Raw genomic sequence first — 18,469 nt, 5'->3', positions numbered from 1 at the left:
TGTGGGGTAGGTGTGGGTTAGGGGTAGGAGTAGGTGTGGGGTAGGGGTAGGTGTGGGGTAGGTGTGGGGTAGGTGTGGGGTAGGAGTAGGTGTGTGGTAGGTGTGTGGTAGGTGTGGGGTAGGGGTAGGTGTGGGGTAGGTGTGGGGTAGGGGTAGGAGTAGGTGTGGAGTAGGCGTGGGGTAGGTGTGTGGTAGGTGTGGGGTAGGTGTGGGGTAGATGTGTGGTAGGTGTGGGGTAGGGGTAGGTGTGGGGTAGGTGTGGGGTAGGTGTGGGGTAGGTGTGGGGTAGGTGTGGGGTAAGGGTAGGAGTAGGTGTGGAGTAGGCGTGGGGTAGGTGTGTGGTAGGTGTGGGGTAGGGGTAGGTGTGGGGTAGGTGTGGGGTATGTGTGGGGTAGGAGTAGGTGTGGGGTACGTGTGGGGTAGGGGTAGGTGTGGGGTAGGTGTGGGGTAGGTGTGGAGTAGGTGTGTGGTAGGTGTGGGGTAGGTGTGGGGTAGGTGTGTGGTAGGTGTGGGGTAGGGGTAGGTGTGGGGTAGGTGTGGGGTAGGGGTAGGAGTAGGTGTGGAGTAGGCGTGGGGTAGGTGTGTGGTAGGTGTGGGGTAGGGGTAGGTGTGTGGTAGGTGTGGGGTAGGTGTGGGGTAGATGTGTGGTAGGTGTGGGGTAGGTGTGGGGTAGGTGTGGGGTAGGTGTGGGGTAGGTGTGGGGTAGGTGTGGGGTAGGTGTGTGGTAGGTGTGGGGTAGGGGTAGGTGTGGGGTAGGTGTGGGGTAGGTGTGGGGTAGGTGTGGGGTAGGAGTAGGTGTGGGGTAGGTGTGGGGTAGGGGTAGGAGTAGGTGTGGGGTAGGTGTGGGGTAGGGGTGGGGTAGGGGTGGGGTAGGGGTAGGAGTAGGTGTGGGGTAGGTGTGGAGTAGGCGTGGGGTAAGTGTGGGGTAGGGGTAGGTGTGGGGTAGGAGTAGGTGTGTGGTAGGTGTGGAGTAGGCGTGGGGTAGGTGTGGGGTAGGGGTAGGTGTGTGGTAGGTGTGGAGTAGGCGTTGGGTAGGTGTGGAGTAGGCGTGGGGTAGGTGTGGGGTAGGGGTAGGCGTGGGGTAGGTGTGGGGTAAGAGTAGGGTGTAGATGCCGGAGGAAATAATTGCAGAACAGGGTGAGAATAATACAGACTTCACACAGGATGCTTCAAGCTGTAGGGCACTGCGCTGCCCACCACCCTGTTACCGCCAGTAGGGGGCGATGTTGCTACGTGGTAATTCCAATGAAATGATACATAAAACATTGTCAGCAAGTTATTAAAATTTGGCAAAAAATTGTGACCGTGATGCTGGCACCCAATGGCTCGCTCGACCCTCCTTCCAGCAACGCCACGGGGTCTACAACGTCCCCTGCCAAGCAGGCGGCGCGCTGGAACGTGCTGGTCGGGACGCACGTAGAGGCAATATTAACCAGGGTGGCCGGGGTGCCTCCAACTGCACACCTCTGCCACAATGCCAATTATAAATATACATCCTCATTGGCCCAGTGGATTGCAAAACTGAATTTGCTTAACAAAATCAATCAGCAGAGGTCTCTCTTTGTAATATCCATCTCTCCACATCTTAATTCGTATTATGTTATAAAATAAAAAAGTTTTGCAGTCTGGCTGGCTGGCTGCCAGGACGGTCACGTCCAAAGGACGTTCGCGTTGCTAGTTAATAAATGAAATTACTTCTGTACACATCCAACCCCTCTGGGGTTGTGCATCATTTCAGCAGAATTGTTTCGAGACTCGCAAAACTCTTGGCCCGGTTTTAGACATTCAGTGTCCCATCAGCCAGGGTCGGGCTCGCTCGTTCAGCTCCCAACGCGGGCTGATGTAAGAAGGGCGAGGCAAGAGCCGTGGCACGCGGAACGAGAGTTTACAGAGCGCTTGGCTCCCTCGGGCGCAGGGAGAGGAACTCGCGCCTGGGATCGGCCCCGAGCGGGCACCGGGTGATGTCCACAGTTGCGTGGCAGGGGTGAAGGGAGGGGAGCGCGCCTCTCTGTTTTATTAGCGCGACATCCCCACCGCCCCTCTCCACCCCCCCCCCTCAATGTGTGGAAAGAGAAGCGAGAGGGGGAAGGGAGAGCGGGGAGAGCGGAGAGAGAGGAGAAGAGAAGGGAGAGTGGAGAGGGATAAGAGAGAGCGCAGGGTGAGTGGAGAGAGATAAGAGAGAGCCTCGGGAGAGTGGAGAAGGAGAAGATAAGATAGCAGAGAGAAAGAGAGAGAGAGAAAGGGGAGCTAAAATCGCAGTTGCAAAGCACAGGCCGAGAATGCCAAGCGGTCAGGAACGAACAGCACTGTCACAGATGTAATGTAGATACGAGTGTAAAACCTTGTTTGCATTGAGCGAGGTTATTGTTGTAAGAGCTTGGGGGCAAAGAGACGACGATTACGATGGGAGGAGGGAATTCCAAAGTGGAGCGGTGCGAGGAAAGAAGCAGAGAGAGAGAGACGTGAGTTGATCTGCAGTGTGGTGAGTGGGTGGGTGAGTGGGTGAGTGGGTGGGCGAGTGGGTGAGTGGGTGAGTGGGTGGGCGAGTGGGTGAGTGGGTGGGTGAGTGGGTGGGCGAGTGGGTGAGTGGGTGGGTGAGTGGGTGAGTGGGTGGGCGAGTGGGTGAGTGGGTGAGTGGGTGGGTGAGTGGGTGAGTGGGTGGGTGAATGGGTGAGTGGGTGGGCGAGTGGGTGAGTGGGTGAGTGGGTGGGTGAGTGGGTGAGTGGGTGAGTGGGTGGGTGAGTGGGTGGGCGAGTGGGTGAGTGAATGGGTGGGTGAGTGGGTGGGTGAGTGGGTGGGCGAGTGAGTGGGTGAGTGGGTGGGCGAGTGGGTGGGTGAGTGGGTGGGTGAGTGGGTGGGCGAGTGAGTGGGTGAGTGGGTGGGCGAGTGGGTGAGTGGGTGAGTGGGTGGGTGAGTGGGTGGGCGAGTGGGTGAGTGAATGGGTGGGCGAGTGAGTGGGTGGGCGAGTGGGCGAGTGGGTCGGTGGGTGAGTGGTGGCATGGAGTTCCGACCCGGGTTAGATCTCTGAGTCGTCACGGAAATGGAGGAGTAGGCAATAGTCTGCCTGTGCGGTATGAGTGCAGGCTGCCCGTGGGTCCTGGATTTTTTGTAATTCCGTGAATTTCTGTCCATAGCTTTGTGGTCCGCACCTCGCCTGCTGCAGGCATGCTCCACCCGTACACAGTGTGACCTCACACCCGTGGTGTCCCTGGGAATAGTGTGTCTGTGTGTGTGTGTCTGTGTGTTGTTGTCGTTGCGGATGTGGTATCAGGACGCCCTAAGAATAGAGGCACCGAGGCCGTGAGTGGAGCACGCGGAAGCCGCTCGGAATCTCATCGGCAGATAGGGTCAACCACTCGGGGGCTCGGAATGGAGCGTGGCGGGACGAGGAGGCCCATTGCAGTTGTAATGGGGGAGAGGCGGCGGTGGCGGTGACGGTGGTGGTGGTGATGGGTGGGTGGGTGAGTTAACTCCCCTGAGCTCGGCTATCCCAGAGTAGGACCCACTTGGAAAATGAGTCACGCGACTCACAATTGGATAGGTGAAGGTGCAGCCCTGAAGGTGTTCGCTCATGCCACTGCTGTCGGAATGTCGTCAATTATGAGGAGCTTTAGAGAGGCCCTCTAGAGGGCATTTGGCCTACTCTTCCGCGCTGGCCAGACGTATGGAAGGAGATGGGCGTGCCCACACTACAGACGATGAACCCACCATCGACTGCGGTGAACTCAGTGATGCTGCTGCGTGGACTAGAGGCGACGGCAGCCGCAGGGTTTAAGAATCTCGCTCCATTATTCCACCTGCCGGGAGATCGAATCGAACCGGCGACCTCTGAAATTGAAAGTCCGGCGCGCAGCTGAGCAGCGTCACACCGCGGTGGCGGCATCCCAACAACGCACGAGCCTCCTCAAAGCCAGTGGGCACCTGTGAAAAAGAACTTTACAGCTCATCGGATTCCTCCAGCATGACTCCGTATTCTGATTCTGATATTCTGTGAACGAGTCTCGAGACTCGCAGGTAGCCATTTGACAACTGGACCATGCCTGGCGCATACCACACGTGCCGAGCTGAGCGTGGTGATAATAATAATAATAATGATTAAATTAACAATCCCGCTGTGAAACTCGCCCTTTATTTGCGGCACTCCGGGCCACGCTGTGTGTACAGCTGTAGGTGATGTGATGCGGGTATGGCGGGGGGAGGGAGGGAGGTGGGGAGTCGGCAGTGGGGGGTACGAGGAGGCCAAGGCTGAGCCCTGACATGGCCCGGGGTGTCTATCTATAGGCAGACAAACACATTCCACATCCTCGTGGCACGCGAAACCCCCCTTGGGAAATAGATGGGGAACCGCCGCGCGTGACGATCGGGCGGCGAGCGACACGTGGGTGGAGGGGAACGAGGTTGTTGTGGTCTCTGTTGTGATCTCTGTTGTGGTCTATACGCTTAGTTTTTTCGGTAAAGTCACGTAAGTAAAAAATGAAATTAAAATTAATAATTGTAGTAATAGAAATAAAATATTAAAATAATAATAAATCACGACGTTTCGGAGGCAACACAAGTCTCCGTCATCAGAACTTGCATCTTGGAATCCCTGCCTCACTTGATACAGCAAATCTGGCTGTGACGGTCCCACCTGATGACGGAGACTTGTGTTGCCTCTGAAACGTCGTGATTTTTTATTGTATTATTATTTTATTTCTATTATTACTTTTATTAATTTTAATTTCATTTTATACCTACGTGACTTTACCGAAAAAACTAAGAGTATGAATCCTTGCAGTCACGAAAGCTTCAAATCTAGAACTCTGTTGTGGTCTCTGTTGTGGTCTCTGCTATCATTGTGGTCCGCCCAAGGGTGGGGCGGGCGAGTCGGCCGCCCCGGGCGCCGCTCGCGAGGAGGGGAGGGGGGCGGCGGTCGACAGAATGGGGAACAGCAGAATGGTTGTGAACGATGCAAGCGCTGGCGGGATGATTGGCGAAGCAATTGTGTTGCGGCAGTAGCGGAGTTGTTGAAAGGTGGGGCGAGGGAGATGGGGGGGGGGATCAGGGCACTTTGTGTCCGGCTTCAAGACGTCTCGGCACACAGCGAGAGCGAGGGGCAATACGGGCAGCCGTCTGTGAAACAGCATTATAGCTCATGGGATTCCTCCAGTGTAAATACATATTCAGAGTCTTCGACTTACGAACATACATATTTCCCGACACCTGTTCGTAAGTAGATACGTTCGTAAGTCGGAACACAATAATGTACTGCATCTGCCCTTGGTTGTTGTGTGAGTGATAGTGAGTGCGCCTGTCTTGTACTCAAGGCTGGAGCCCCCGGGGCTGCGGCTCCGTCCGTGTTGCGGCTGCCTCTGCCGACTTGTTGAGCACAGCCGCAGTCACCCCCCTCACTCTCCCCGCGCCCCCCACCCACATGGCTCTGTCGTGTTCAGTGGAAGCCGGGCGAAGGTGACGCAGACAGACCGCGACCACAGAGACGCAGCGCGGTCAAAGTCGCCCCCCGCGTGTGCGTGTCCGTATGTGTACGTGGGCATCCCCTAGGTCGACTCAGTCTCAAATGAGTACCTGGTGCGATGTGTAAACATCGCCACTGGGGAGACAAAGGCGGCCGGGCGTGGTGCTGGCCACCCACCCCCTCGTGTGCCGTCCCGGCCTTTATAGGTGCTCGCTAACAGCACTTATCCCTAATGCAATATGTCAAGACTCTACGGGGATCTCTGTCTGTGTGGTATATATGTGTGTGTGTGCGTCTGTCCCGTGACCTGCTCGCAGCGAGCCTTCCACGCTTCTGCACGTGGCATCAAGGTGCACCTAGCGTGGCACAGGCGTCGTGATGACGTCGCCGCCACGGGGTGTGGTGAAGGGCGGTTGTCGTTGCGCGTCGATTTGGGGAGCGCTGGCGCAGCGTGGAACCCGGCCAACACCAGCGACGAATATCGTAAATGGTCCTGGGCCTCCCCTAGGTCGACACAGCCTCAAATGAGTACCTGGTGCGATGTGTAAACATCGCCACTGGGGAGACAAAGGCGGCCGGGCGTGGTGCTGGCCACCCACCCCCTCGTGTGCCGTCCCGGCCTTTATAGGTGCTCGCTAACAGCACTTATCCCTAATGCAATATGTCAAGACTCTACGGGGATCTCTGTCTGTGTGGTATATATGTGTGTGTGTGTGCGTCTGTCCCGTGACCTGCTCGCAGCGAGCCTTCCACGCTTCTGCACGTGGCATCAAGGTGCACCTAGCGTGGCACAGGCGTCGTGGTGACGTCGCCGCCACGGGGTGTGGTGAAGGGCGGTTGTCGTTGCGCGTCGATTTGGGGAGCGCTGGCGCAGCGTGGAACCCGGCCAACACCAGCGACGAATATCGTAAATGGTCCTGGGCCTCCCCTAGGTCGACACAGCCTCAAATGAGCAAGTAGGTGTGGTGTGCAAAACATCAGCACTGGGGAAACAAAGGCGGCCGGGCGTGGAATTGGCCCCCCACCTCCCTCCTCGCGTGCTGTTCCGGCCGTCATCGACGCTCGCTCACAGCACTGGCCCATCAGTCTGTTGACCAGGGCACTGAGGAGGGGCAACTCAGAGACCAGGGTAGAGTGACCCGAGCCGACGAAATGAGAAACGCAATCCGATGTCGTCCTGATTCGATTCAATGAAACAATTAATTGATCTTGTGGTGAATGTAGCGGCCTCTAGCGGCCGGAACAGAAAACGTGAGTCGGATACATTCGTAAACAAAGTCCACAGGCAGTCCACATGCATGCGCCTGCAGTATGAATTCCACATTCATGTGGCAGGGGTGGGCATAACAACGTCTAGCTTTCTCAACATAATCGATGCATGGTTCCAGCACGAATACATACACACACCCTACACACACACACCCTACACACACACACCCTACATACACACACACCCTACACACACACACCCTACATACACACACACCCTACACACACACACCCTACACACACACACACAACATACACACACCCGATCCCCTTGGCAGACCTATATAGTTTTGGGGCAAGCGTTGTTTGCGGGCACCTATTGATGTAAGTAAAGCGAATGGGAAGGGGAGGTGTAAACAGAACACCGCCTAGCCGCCTTTGTCTCCCTTGTGCTGAGTTTCAGACACACCGCACTCGGTACTCATTTAAGATCGAGGACATTCACAACTGACTTCTAAGTAGCCGAGTTCGTAGCGCAGTGCGCTGACCACTTGTGCCACCGCTTCCCACACATGCCACATTCAAGGCTGAGTCGATCTAGGAGAGGCTCGTGCACCAATCGACGGTGTAGGGTAGTACAGCACACGTGGGACACACCACCCTACAAAGACAAAGACCCCCCCCGGGTGGCCAGGACCACGCCTGGCCGCCTTTGTCTCCCTCGTGATGATGTTTACACACGGGACCAGCTACTTTTGTTTTAATTTAATGCCCAGGACCGAGTCCACGGGTGTTAATCAGACACTCTGCACTTGTGCGTGTGTGTGCCTCTGAGCGGGACTCGGGGGGCCGGGATCGTGGCACGGCTCGCTCACCACGACGCCTACACCGCTCCCCACACACGACACTACCGCTCCCCACACGCACAGGAATGCGCACGTGCGCCCTCATCCACACTAGGACACGAGGTGCGTGCGCGTGCGTGCGCGTAATTAGAATGGCTCACACGCACGTGTGAGCGTGTCGAGTTATTTTCCGCGAGTGATTTATGTAAGAGAGTGTATGTGCGTGTGTGGGGTCGTGTGTGAGCGTGTGTTAGTGGGGAGCGGTAGTGTGGTGGTTAGCGCGCTGCGCTTACGAACCCGGCGATCCGAGTTCGATATTTGAACCGGTCCTGAACCATCCCCGTAGGTCAGCTCAGCCTTAAAATTGAGCATCTGGTGCGATGTGTAAACATCATTAACACGTGGTGCTGACCACCCACGCGTCGTGCCGACCTTGATCGGTGCTTGCAAGCAGCACTTGCCCCAGCAGCCTGTTAAAGGCTATCTGGGGGATCTTTGCCTTTTTCGAGAGAGATAGTGCGTGCGGAGGCACTGACGAGGATTCGTTGCGTCGTGGGTCAGCCCAATGCGCTCCCAACCCGCTCACCCCGAGTTCCATTCGGGGCCACGGCGAGCGTGAGCAGCGAGTGATATCTGAAACGACTCAACTTACAACAACCGGTACCCGCTGCGTTGCGTGCACATCAGCAAGGGGGAGGCACAGACGGGCGCGCCTGATCCTACACACACCACCCCTTCGTGCGCCGTGTCGGCCTCAATAGGTGCTCGCTAACAGCACTTGCCCCGAGATGCTAGTGAAGGTCACACGGGGGATCTTTGCGTTTTTATTTCGTGGTATCGCGTGTGTGAGTGTTGGTGGGAGACAAAGGCGGCTGGGCGTGGTGCTCCCCACGCTACTCGTCCGGCGTGCTGTCATCAATAGTTCCTCGCTAACATCACTTGTCACAGCAGCCTGTTACAGACTATTCTGGGGATCTGTGTGTGTGTGGGATGACGTGTGGTTAGGGCTGTGTGTGTGAGGATGTGTGGTTAGGGCTGTGTGTATGTGGACGTGTGGTTAGGGGTGTGTGTGTGGACGTGTGGTTAGGGATGTGTAGGTGTGTAGGGACGTGTGGTTAGGGGTGTGTGTGTGTGGACGTGTGGTTAGGGCTGTGTGTGTGTGTGTGGACGTGTGGTTAGGGGTGTGTGTGTGTGGACGTGTGGTTAGGAGTGTGTTTGTGTGGACGTGTGGTTAGGTGTGTGTGTGTGTGTGAGGACGTGTGGTTAGGGGTGTGTGTGTGTGTGAACGTGTGGTTAGGGGTGTGTGTGTGTGTGAACGTGTGGTTAGGAGTGTGTGTGTGTGAGGACGTGTGGTTAGGGGTGTGTGTGTGAGGACGTGTGGTTAGGGGTGTGTGTGTGTGTGTGTGGACGTGTGGTTAGGGCTGTGTGTGTGTGTGTGAACGTGTGGTTAGGGGTGTGTGTGTGAGGACGTGTGGTTAGGGGTGTGTGTGTGAAGACGTGTGGTTAGGGGTGTGTGTGTGAGGACGTGTGGTTAGGGGTGTGTGTGTGAGGACGTGTGGTTAGGGGTGTGTGTTGACGTGTGGTTAGGGGTGTGTGTGTGTGTGGTTAGGGCTGTGTGTGTGTGTGAGGACGTGTGGTTAGGGGTGTGTGTGTGTGGACGTGTGGTTAGGTGTGTGTGTGTGTGGTTAGGGGTGTGTGTGTGTGTGTGGACGTGTGGTTAGGGGTGTGTGTGTGTGTGTGTGAGGACGTGTGGTTAGGGGGGTGTGTGTGTGTGTGAACGTGTGGTTAGGAGTGTGTGTGTATGAGGACGTGTGGTTAGGGGTGTGTGTGTGAGGACGTGTGGTTAGGGGTGTGTGTGTGTGAGGACGTGTGGTTAGGGGTGTGTGTGTGTGGACGTGTGGTTAGGGCTGTGTGTGTGTGTGTGAACGTGTGGTTAGGGGTGTGTGTGTGTGTGAGGACGTGTGGTTAGGGGTGTGTGTGTGAAGACGTGTGGTTAGGGGTGTGTGTGTGAGGACGTGTGGTTAGGGGTGTGTGTGTGTGAGGACGTGTGGTTAGAGGTGTGTGTGTGTGGGAGGACGTGTGGTTAGGGGTGTGTGTGTGTGGACGTGTGGTTAGGGCTGTGTGTGTGTGTTGACGTGTGGTTAGGGGTGTGTGTGTGGTTAGGGCTGTGTGTGTGTGTGAGGACGTGTGGTTAGGGGTGTGTGTGTGTGGACGTGTGGTTAGGTGTGTGTGTGTGTGGTTAGGGGTGTGTGTGTGTGTGTGGACGTGTGGTTAGGGGTGTGTGTGTGTGTGAGGACGTGTGGTTAGGGGTGTGTGTGTGTGTGTGTGGACGTGTGGTTAGGTGTGTGTGTGAGGACGTGTGGTTAGGGGTGTGTGTGTGTGAGGACGTGTGGTTAGGGCTGTGTGAGTGTGTGGTTAGGGGTGTGTGTGTGTGAACGTGTGGTTAGGGGTGTGTGTGTGTGAGGACGTGTGGTTAGGGGTGTGTGTGTGTGTGAGGACGTGGTTAGGGGTGTGTGTGTGAGGACGTGTGGTTAGGGGTGTGTGTGTGTGTGTGAGGACGTGTGGTTAGGGGTGTGTGTGTGTGTGTGTGAACGTGTGGTTAGGGCTGTGTGTGTGTGTGGTTAGGGCTGTGTGTGTGCGTGTGGACGTGTGGTTGGGGGTGTGTGTGTTTGTGAGGACGTGTGGTTAGGGCTGTGTGTGTGTGTGTGTGGACGTGTGGTTAGGGGTGTGTGTATGTGAGTACGTGTGGTTAGGGGTGTGTGGTTAGGGGTGTGTGTGTGAGGACGTGTGGTTAGGGGTGTGTGTGTGTGGACGTGTAGTTAGGGGTGTGTGTGTGTGAGGACGTGTGGTTAGGGCTGTGTGTGTGAGGACGTGTGGTTAGGGCTGTGTGTGTGTGTTTGAGGACGTGTGGTTAGGGGTGTGTGTGTGAGGACGTGTGGTTAGGGGTGTGTGTGTGTGTGGACGTGTGGTTAGGGGTGTGTGTGTGAGGACGTGTGGTTAGGGGTGTGTGTGTGTGTGAGGACGTGTAGTTAGGGGTGTGTGTGTGTGTGTGTGAACGTGTGGTTAGGGCTGTGTGTGTGTGTGTGGTTAGGGCTGTGTGTGTGTGTGGACGTGTGGTTAGGGGTGTGTGTGTGTGAGAGGACGTGTGGTTAGGGCTGTGTGTGTGTGGACGTGTGGTTAGGGCTGTGTGTGTGTGTGAGGACGTGTGGTTAGGGGTGTGTGTGTGTGTGTGGCCCTCTGACGTCCCACGCCTTCCTGATTAAAATAAAAATTGACCCAAGCGGGCAGGAATGTAGCACTCCTTACTTACTGACTCACGCATTCTTTACGCCAATCATACGCGTACACACACTACGTACACTCACTCCACAACTCACTCCCGTTCCACCTTGCCCGTGAAAACTCACGGTTCGGTCCCCACTCAAGTTTACCACCGCCGCTCCCCTCTTCTCACCCCCGCCCCATCTCCACCTCCCCCTCACATCTGGCAACCCAGAGGCATTTGTTTAACCGGCCCGACTTTGCTGATGAGACGCAGAAGGTCGAAACCGGTCCACGGGTTTGTTTACTGCGACAGATGTTGCTGATGATATCGGTCTGGCAAGGCCATCATACACACGCGTCTGTACGTCCACGTGAAACTAACACTCTTGACACATCCCGTCAGCCACGCGGTCTTCCTTCTGAGTGGCCATCATTTCAGCAGCGCTGGATCAACACAAGCACAACTCTGCGCGGGTTTCGACAACAGCAGTCAGGGTCGCTTGAACCAATGATGGTGAACTGTAAGGTGTTTGTAGGCAAAGCCATATTTCAGTAGAATGAGCTGATGATGTTGGTGGCTGATGATGCTGGCGAACTAAATACAGCCGCTGTGGTGCTGTATGACGTAGTCGGCTACCGTGCTGCAGGGAGGCAGAAGCGGGTCTGCCCGTGGGTTTGTTGCGAGGCTCTCACGAGGCGTGGCGAAACGCAATCTTTAATTCCTCGCAGTTCGGCCCACGACTCTCACACACACTCACACAAAGACCCCCCGTATAGCCTCGACAGACTGTTGGGGCAAGTGCTGTTAGCGAGCAGCACCTGCACAGTCCGGCACGGCAAACAAGGGGAGTGGGTAGCCAGCACCACGCCCGGTCGGCTTTGTCTCCCCATGGCTGATGTGTACTCACCGTACCATCAGGTACTCGTTTGAGGCGGAGTCAACCCATATATACATCGACACAAAGACACCAGCCACATGTAGATACACAAACAGACACATACACACACAGGTAGACGAACACACATACACAGACAAATGCACAGACACGCCGAGACGTAGACGCAGGGACGCACACACGCCCGCACGCCCACTGGCGCACAACATACGCGCACCCTGAAACCCACAAAGGTCAAAGACAAAGATCAAAGACCCCCGGGTAGCCTTGTACGGACTGCTGGGGCAAGGGGCTGTTATCAGGCGCCGCCTATTAAGGCCGGGACAGCGCGCGAGGGGTGCGGTCAGCGACATTCCCGGCCGCCTTTGTCTTCCCAGCGTTGATGCCGACACACCGCTCCTCGCTCGACCACACCGCTCATCCCAGCTCGAGTCGACCTGGGCGAAAGTCTCACGGCGACGTTGAACCGAGGCGTGCGGGGGGTTCTTAGCACGGCCCCCACAGTTCGCGAAGAAGCATGTGGAGCGAAACGTCGGACAAATCGCATGGGTGGCGGGGGCGGGGGCCCGTGTCTGTTTCTCTCTGAGCCGCGATCGTTAAAGTCCGATGGCAGGTGCGGTGTGTGTGTGTGTCTCTGTGTGTGTGTGTGTGTCTCTGTGTGTGTGTGTCTCTGTGTGTATGTGTGTCTCTGTGTGTGTGTGTCTCTGTGTGTGTGTGTGTGTCTCTGTGTGTGTGTGTGTCTCTGTGTGTGTGTGTGTGTCTCTGTGTGTCTCTGTGTGTGTGTGTGTCTCTGTGTGTGTGTGTGTCTCTGTGTGTGTGTGTCTCTGTGTGTGTGTGTGTGTGTCTCTGTGTGTGTGTGTGTGTCTCTGTGTGTGTGTGTGTGTCTCTGTGTGTGTGTGTGTGTCTTTGTGTGTGTGTGTCTCTGTGTGTGTGTGTGTGTCTCTGTGTGTGTGTGTGTGTCTCTGTGTGTGTGTGTGTGTCTCTGTGTGTGTGTGTGTGTGTCTCTGTGTGTGTGTGTCTCTGTGTGTGTGTGTCTCTGTGTGTGTGTGTCTCTGTGTGTGTGTGTCTCTGTGTGTGTGTGTGTGTGTCTCTGTGTGTGTGTGTGTGTGTCTCTGTGTGTGTGTGTCTCTGTGTGTGTGTGTGTCTCTGTGTGTGTGTGTCTCTGTGTGTGTGTCTGTGTGTGTGTGTGTGTCTCTGTGTGTGTGTGTGTCTCTGTGTGTGTGTGTGTGTCTCTGTGTGTGTGTGTGTCTCTGTGTGTGTGTGTGTTCGGCCGAATCGAGGGGGCTAAACGGGCGCGGCACGGGCTAGAGAAGAGATGGAGTGATGTGGTACAGGAGGACGTGGAGCTGAGTGGACTTGCCGATGACTGGTACCAGCGGTGTCAAGATCGGCCTCAGTGGAGGAGGCTCGTGAAGGACGCTACTGGGCAGTTGGAGGCAGTCGCCCTCCAACAACAACGGAGGGCGGAGGAGCGACGCTCACAACAACGAGCAGAGCGCCGGGTGGCTAAAGCACAGCAAGTTGGCACAGTAGGGGGCACAGGTGGTGCATCAGTCAGTCATCTCGGTCATCTCGGTCAGTCGACCCGTGGCACCTGGGTCTGCCCCGTGACCTCCTGCCAGCGGGCGTTCGACACTTCACGTGGCCTCAAGGTGCACATGGCCTGGCACAAGCGTCGTGGTGACGTCACCGCCACTTAGTGGCGAATGGCGGTTGTTGTTGTTGTTGTGTGTGTGTCTCTGTGTGTGTGTGTGTCTGTGTGTGTGTGTGTCTGTGTGTGTGTGCGTGTGTGTCTCTGTGTGTGTGTGTGTCTCTGTGTGTGTGTGTGCGCCATGGGTCTCCTCGTGTTCACGAGCACGCCGACGACTTCCCGTGTTATGACAACAGCGCCCACAACTCTCACGGGGGCAGCACACGGCAGGGGCGGCGTTGGGGGGGGGTACAGGGGGAGTTGTCAATCGGGGAGAGACGCGGGGGAAACCAGATCCCGTGAATTGAGTTTATCGACCCTCGCTGGCCGCTTGGAAACCCAACTCCCCCCCCCCCCACGTCTCTCTATCGCCGTGCAGCGTTTACTAAAGCGCGTGTGCCCAACACGACGTCGCCTCTGCTGAGTGTGAGTGATTATAATCACACACACTCACACTCAGGAGTGTGTAGTGGTTATAATCACACACACTCACACTCAGGAGTGTGTAGTAATTATAATCACACTCAGGAGAGTGTAGTGATGATGTTGACTCGTCACACCGCGCTGCGCCGCCACCGCCGCACGGGATCCACCACTCGCTCTCGTAGAGACAGAGAGAGAGAGGACGACTCAGGGAGAGAGAGGACGACTCAGGGAGAGAGAGGACGACTCAGAGAGAGAGGATGACTCAGAGAGAGAGGATGACTCAGAGAGAGAGAGGACGACTCAGAGAGAGAGGATGACTCGGAGAGAGAGAGGATGACTCGGAGAGAGAGAGGACGACTCAGAGAGAAGACGACTCAGAGAGAGAGGACGACTCAGAGAGAGAGGGCGACTCAGGGAGAGAGAAGACGACTCAGAGAGAGAGGACGACTCAGAGACAGAGGACGACTCATAGAGAGAGACGGCGACTCATAGAGAGAGAGGGGACGACTCAGAGGCTCCAGGAGGAGGAATCACAGACGAGCGGGAAGGCAGCAGCAGCCACGCGGTGACGAGCCGGCGCTACCGACGATTGCCCAAGCTCTGCGTTCCCCTCTGTGGGTTATTCAGTTTTTCTTATCGGCCAATCAATGAGTGTGTATGCATGTGGGAGGAAACCGGAGCACCCACACAGATTGTACGGATGGAAAGTCGTCCACACGTTGCTGCACCGCATTCTCCTCGCGAGCAGGGGCACGGCTCATCCTCGAGGCATGCCCGCGGGAAGAGAGTTTCTCAACAACATCCACAGTGCCGGGTTACAGGCAGCCACGTGCAGCGTAAAAAACACCACCACCACCACCACCTGGCTCAACGTTGGTATGGTGGGGGTCGAGTTAGGGGGGCAGAGTTCTGTGGTGATCTATTGTTGGTGGGTGGTGGGTTTCGGGGTGGGGAGAGGGGCGAGGTGTGTGTGCACGTGGTTCGTGTTTGTGTCGTCACGGACTCTCGCTGAGACGCAGCGCTCCACATGAAACGCTCCCAGCTCCGAGGGCGCATTCCGTCCGCTGTTGTTGTTACCCTGACCTGCTGTTGTTCCTGGCCGGAGCGGTGGCGCAGCGGTTGGCGCACTGCACTGCGAGCCAGCTCACGGACGAGTTCAATTCCCGGCCACGGGCTTCTTACATCGGTTCTAGACTCGACCCGCACACTGACCGACCAGCGCGGTGAAGTAGAGTCAAACAACGCCCCCCCCCCACCTTCGTCACCCACCAACGGCCGACACGGCGTGGGGAGGTGAAGTCTTCTTTATCCAGCAGTGGATGGGCGAAGGGCTGTAGATTTATTATGCGTTTTACGCATCAACAACTTTGAAGTCGTGAACCAATCGGCTGAGACGTGGCTCTAAGTCGGGCCACGTGTAGCGAGGAAGGGGGGGGGGCGTCTGTAAAGGTGGAGAGTGGGGGGTGCAGGAGGTGGGGGGCCAGGGGGCTTTCTATTGAACTCACGTGGTTGTGCCAAGTTATGTTGTTGGCTGTTCGTAGGAGAGAGGGCAGTGGAATAGGCATGGATGTGTGGGCGTGGTGCTGGCCACCCACCCCCTCGTGTGCCGTGCCGAACTTCATAGGTGCTCGCTAACAGCACTTGCCCCAACAGTCCGTTAAGGCTTTACTAGGGATCTTTGTCTTTGTCTTGTATATACAGCGACAACGGAGGGCAAGAGGAGCGACGCTCACAACGAGCGGAGCGCCGGGCGGGTAAAGCGCAGCAAGTTGGCACAGTAGAGGGCACAGGTGGTGCATCGGCCAGTCATCTCAGTCATCTCAGTCAACCCATGGCACCTGGGTCTGTCCCGTGACCTCCTGCCAGCGGGAGTTCGACACTTCACGTGGCCATAAAGTGCACACAGCCTGGCACAAGCGCCGTGGTGACGTCACCGCCACTTCGTGGCGAATGGCGGTTGTTGTTGTTGTTGTTGTGTACATCGTGGGGAGCGGTGGTGCAGTGGTTCGCGCGCTGCGCTAAGAACCCGGCGACCCGAGTTCGATTCCCGCTCATGGCTAACACCAGTGACGATTATCTGAACCGGTCCTGGGCCTCTAGAGGTTGACTCAGCCTGTTATCCTACACGGCGGATCTCTACATTTGTGTACGTGTTGTGTGTTACTGTTTGCGTTACGTACCTGACTACTCGAGATGGATTCCCAGCCGCCATGAATGATAATCGTGACGATTGATATCTGAACCAGTTCATGGATCTCCCCTAGATCGACTCAGCATTTAATGAGTATGTTAAGAAAATCTACTAAAGTCTCTGGATCGCTATGTATTAGGCGTTGAGTCTCTGGGTTTCATTCTTAATGGAATCCGAGTAGTGGGTGTTTACAAATAATCAGTGAGTTTGACTCACCCTGAGATTCACCAGCAGGAGAAACAATGACACCTCACCCCCAACCTCCCACCCCCTTCCTCCTCCCCAATCACCACCACTACCACCTCATCATCCTCCTGCAGCTCCTCCTCCATCACTACCACTACCGCCTCCTACTCCTCACTCCTCACTCCATCCTCCTCCTCTTGTCCACTCATCCTCTCCCATGACCACTACCTCCTCCTACTCCTCCCTCCTCACCCCATCCTCCTCCTCTTGTCCACTCATCCTCTCCCATGACCACTACCGCCTCCGCCTCCTCCTCCTGAGATCCACCAACCCGATCCATTCTGGCAACGCCCCGTGAAGAAATCGCGTTCCGCTCGTAACGACCTGCAGGTGCTGCGCCTTAGCGGTGCAGAGCATGGTCGGTGGGGAGGAGTGAAGGGGAGGGGGGTGGGGAGAGGAAGGAGGGTGGGGTGGGGGGCACGGAATAAACAGCCCCGTGTCAGTCAAGGACAGGTGGAGTGGGGGGCACGGAATAAACAGCCCCCCCCCACTCCACGTGTCAGTCAAGGACAGGTGGAGTGGGGGGCACGGAATAAACAGCCCCCCCCCACTCCACGTGTCCGTCAAGGACAGGTGGAGTGGGGGGCACGGAATAAACAGCCCCCCCCCACTCCACGTGTCCGTCAAGGACAGGTGGAGTGGGGGGCACGGAATAAACAGCCCCCCCCCACTCCACGTGTCCGTCAAGGACAGGTGGATCCTCGCCAGCGATGAGTCACGCGTCGCTGAGCCTCAAGGCCCAACACTGGGAGGGGAGAAGGGGGCGCGGTGACGTTCAGGGGGTGGAGCTGGCACGAGTGGCTGGCTGGTGAGGGGTGGAGATGATGGCGAGTGTCTGGCTGGCTAGTTTGGTGAGGGATGGAGATGATGGCGAGTTTGGTGAGGGATGGAGATGATGGCGAGTGTCTGGCTAGTTTGGTGAGGAATGGAGATGATGGTGAGTGTCTGGCTGGCTAGTTTGGTGAGGGATGGAGATGATGGCGAGTTTGGTGAGGGGTAGAGATGATGGTGAGTGTCTGGCTGGCTAGTTTGGTGAGGGATGGAGATGATGGCGAGTTTGGTGAGGGGTAGAGATGATGGCGAGTGTCTGGCTGGCTAGTTTGGTGAGGGATGGAGATGATGGCGAGTTTGGTGAGGGATGGAGATGATGGCGAGTGTATGGCTAGTTTGGTGAGGAATGGAGATGATGGTGAGTGTCTGGCTGGCTAGTTTGGTGAGGGATGGAGATGATGGCGAGTTTGGTGAGGGGTAGAGATGATGGTGAGTGTCTGGCTGGCTAGTTTGGTGAGGGATGGAGATGATGGCGAGTTTGGTGAGGGGTAGAGATGATGGTGAGTGTCTGGCTGGCTAGTTTGGTGAGGGATGGAGATGATGGCGAGTGTCTGGCTGGCTAGTTTGGTGAGGGATGGAGATGATGGCGAGTTTGGTGAGGGATGGAGATGATGGCGAGTGTCTGGCTAGTTTGGTGAGGAATGGAGATGATGGTGAGTGTCTGGCTGGCTAGTTTGGTGAGGGATGGAGATGATGGCGAGTTTGGTGAGGGGTAGAGACGATGGTGAGTGTCTGGCTGGCTAGTTTGGTGAGGGATGGAGATGATGGCGAGTTTGGTGAGGGGTAGAGATGATGGCGAGTGTCTGGCTTGCTAGTTTGGTGAGGGATGGAGATGATGGGGAGTTTGGTGAGGGATGGAGATGATGGCGAGTGTCTGGCTAGTTTGGTGAGGAATGGAGATGATGGTGAGTGTCTGGCTGGCTAGTTTGGTGAGGGATGGAGATGATGGCGAGTTTGGTGAGGGGTAGAGATGATGGTGAGTGTCTGGCTGGCTAGTTTGGTGAGGGATGGAGATGATGGCGAGTTTGGTGAGGGGTAGAGATGATGGTGAGTGTCTGGCTGGCTAGTTTGGTGAGGGATGGAGATGATGGCGAGTGTCTGGCTGGCTAGTTTGGTGAGGGATGGAGATGATGGCGAGTTTGGTGAGGGGTACAGATGATGGTGAGTGGCTGGCTGGCTAGTTTGGTGAGGGATGGAGATGATGGCGAGTGTCTGGCTGGCTAGTTTGGTGAGGGATGGAGATGATGGCGAGTTTGGTGAGGGATGGAGATGATGGCGAGTGTCTGGCTAGTTTGGTGAGGAATGGAGATGATGGTGAGTGTCTGGCTGGCTAGTTTGGTGAGGGATGGAGATGATGGCGAGTTTGGTGAGGGGTAGAGACGATGGTGAGTGTCTGGCTGGCTAGTTTGGTGAGGG

The 18,469-nt window shown here is 56.4% G+C and overlaps 1 protein-coding gene across 1 annotated transcript in view; it reads left to right on the top strand.

Moving 5' to 3' along the window:
- Positions 1-18,469, top strand: part of PLEKHA7 (pleckstrin homology domain containing A7) — an 84,593-nt gene that overhangs the window by 10,489 nt on the left and 55,635 nt on the right.

Source organism: Lampetra fluviatilis, chromosome 16 (genome assembly GCF_964198595.1).
Source record: "Lampetra fluviatilis chromosome 16, kcLamFluv1.1, whole genome shotgun sequence".
In the NCBI taxonomy this organism is placed as follows: domain Eukaryota; kingdom Metazoa; phylum Chordata; class Hyperoartia; order Petromyzontiformes; family Petromyzontidae; genus Lampetra; species Lampetra fluviatilis.
This window is presented reverse-complemented; position numbering and strand designations above follow the sequence as displayed.